This window comes from Phalaenopsis equestris, unplaced genomic scaffold (genome assembly GCF_001263595.1).
Source record: "Phalaenopsis equestris unplaced genomic scaffold, ASM126359v1 Scaffold000877, whole genome shotgun sequence".
Lineage (NCBI taxonomy): Eukaryota > Viridiplantae > Streptophyta > Magnoliopsida > Asparagales > Orchidaceae > Phalaenopsis > Phalaenopsis equestris.
In genome coordinates, this window is record NW_018165317.1 from 256,881 (window position 1) to 260,367 (window position 3,487).

Below are 3,487 nucleotides of genomic sequence, written 5' to 3' on the forward strand. Positions count from 1 at the left end.
CACATATATATATATATATATATATATATATATATATATATATAAATGTTAAACTTTTAATTATATCATTATCTCAATCATATATTTGACATATATGATTATGTTAACATTCAAATGGATAGGTTTCTAATAATTAGCTCAAAGAATTTGGTAATGATGCCCCACATATTAGTTGACAATTTATTATAACATTCAAGTAATGATAGCAACTTTAGGACAACTTAATGTCTACAATTTCTAATACATACCTACTATACAATGAAATAAAATATGCAAACATAATAGATTTCTTAGTTCAAAAACTTTAATTTAGCCTAATATTAGTTTTGTTAGATAAAAATAAAAAATACACAAAACCTTAAATTCAAGAGTATAAGATATTTACATTTTATTAGAGCTCGAACCATAATTAGAAAATAGATTGCACTAAATTTGGCAATGATTTATCAAAAGTATAAACTAATCACTAGAATTAGAGAATATAGAAAGGAAAAGATAAGAAATCATCAAATAATAACTTCAAGCCAAAATATCCAAGGGATTTAAAGTCCTATAAGTCACAAGCCACCAAGTATCATGAACTCAAACAATAAAAGTTGCATAAGAATAAGGAACAAAACAACATCCAATCAATTTCCAAAAAGGAATTCTAAAGAATTAAACCACTTTCACAACAAAGGCAAGGAGGTAAGCCAGACCTAAGATCAAATGTTGTCACGAGGAACTTCACAATACGATTAAGAAAAACTAAAATTGAAATTCTTAGAATTCATAAAACTAAAAAATTAAAATCAACACTAAGATTGTTAACATGCTTATCATAATAGACACATCTTTTATTTTTAACGACATTAAAGTTTGAGATTTTCTTTCTCTATCTTTAACATCCATATTTAGGACTAACAATCATGATTTTCTTATTATTAGTAAAGGAACAAAAGAAACAAGAAATATAAAAATGAAATCAGACACTATTATTGAAAAATTCAAATTTCTCTTAGGCTTTCTAAATCCATATTATAAGCTTTTAAGAAAAAATAATTAACAGAAGGGGGATAAATTATCTCTTAATTTATGAATATTCTTTCAAGCATATTATCAACGGGGTTATCATTGACTGCAATCTTCATTTTGTAAGTATCAAATAAAATTTTTATTAATCTTCACCTTTCATGATAAAAATGAATCAAAAAATTTAATTTATTTATTTATTTGAGAAATGATTTTTTACTCTTTCACAACCTCATATTTGGAACAATCAAATTTGGCAAGGTATAATGTTGGATGCATGCTTTTTCTTTGGCAATTAAGATAAGAATTTGCTTTTAGCTTGTAATTTTTTATGGTATGTTCTTGATTTCTCTACTTCATTTACAACATCATAATTTTAAAACGTAAAGTTTCACATGAATATAAAATCTATATAAAAAATATAATATTTCTTTAGATCACTTGTTTTTAAAATATAATTTGTTTTTTAACATAATAAAATAACATAAAAGGTATAATGAAAGAAAGCATCGAGCATACAACTTATGATGAAGTATTTTATTAGAAGAGAATTTGCCTATTTAGTAGATTAATTTGATGGTGATGGCCTATTTAAGATATAATTATATTTGTTTCAATGAACTCAATTATAGTTGATGTGATTATAACGAAGTTAGAATACAACAAGAATAGCAATAAGCATGTATCCCACTAATTGGGATCGGCTACATGAATCTTTTTTTCTCCATTGTGCCCAATTGAGTACATTTTCATTTAATTTTAATAGTTTAAAAACTTTTTTTATACAATCTACAAGTATTTTAAAATAATTCACATCTATAACATATACTCTCCTAACTGGATCATCACATGATTGACATTTAGTGTTACCAAACCATCTAAGATGACTCTCTCTGATGTTATCTGCCACTGGTGATATCCATTTTTTATTTTGTCTCTAAGTGCTAAGCCACTCATCCACCTTAAAATTCTCATCTCAACAACACTTAACTTTGTTTTATACTTCTTTTCTAATGGGCAACAATTTGTGTCATAGAGCAATGCAGGTCTCACTGCCATCTTATAATTTTTTTTTAATCTAAGTTAAAATCTTTTATTACACAATAGGCCTAATGCATTCCCCCCACTTCAAACAAATAAGTTGAATTCTATTAATAGCATCTTAACATGCCAAAACTTACTGAGACGATCAGTCGTATAATGCAGGTGCACATGTCAAGTAGTAATGTGTATTAGAGTATCGTGTATCAATCCTACAAGGAAAGTGCAATATTTGTTTTCACAAAAAAATCTCTATTTTACTGATTTAGTTAACATAGCTTGGTTATTATTAAAAAGTGGGTTGAAATCTTAGTTATACTGAAAATAGAATAGACCGCTAGTAGAGGAAAAAGAAAAATGGGAAGTATCTTAAGAGCTCTTCAAGATTGATGAGGCTCGAGCCTCTGCGATTGATGAGGAAACAGAAAAAAATTTTTCCTACGTGCTTGTTTTCAATCGGGGATATGTTGCTCCTTATGTCTATGCTCGGGTCAAAAGAAACCTAGAACCTATGAAGTTGAAGCTTCCTCAATCCCCATTACATTCTACATAATTATTCTAATCCTCAGAAAGATTACAGAATTCCACTGGAATATGCATATTCTCACAAAATTTTATAGTTAACACTTCATTCCCACTATGTGATTGTTAGAAGTCGTTTCACAAAATATTTTAACATCTTAGTTGCCCAGACTAGGAGTAAGTTAAGATTGGAGGTTAAGCAACAACATATGCCATGAAAGCACGAGAAAATATTAACGAAAAATCTTCTTAGAAAACCACAACGCAAACTTCTACCTCTATATCACAGAGACAGAAAGAAAAGTCTAGCCACAAATTGTCGAGAAAACCATAGATTCAAAATTCATGCATATTTTCCTTACAAAAAATAAGGTGGAGAATAAACTTACAATAAAACTTGTCCTCTCCATAGAATAGCCTCATTTCCTCTCATACAATAGATTTCTTAAGAAATCTCTAGAATTTATTGGTGGAAACTTACCAGTTGAGGTTCCAATCTAAAGGAAGGAGAGAAATATAAGAGGATAACTTTTCTTGATCAAAACTCTACCTTTCTTACAGCCTCCGACCAACCATGATGCCCTAAGATCAGCCTCATGCATTAATTTATAGGAAAAGCTCAACAAAAGTAAAAAAATTCTTGCCAAAATAGGTTATGCGAACTGGCATGGTGCGCCAGAGCTTGCGCATGGACATCGCAATTACTGTGTGGGTGCATTGAAGTTTGAACAAACGTGCGGGAGCAGATTTGCGGGATTTAGTGCGAGTGCTTTAAACTGGGTGCAGGGGCACTGAGCATGGCGCGGGCGCATCATCTTGTAAGTGCAAGTGCACTGGTCTGAAATCCTTGTATTGTGCTCATTTTTGTTCTATTTTGCTCTAGATTCTCCGTTCACCCTATCCCATGCACAAT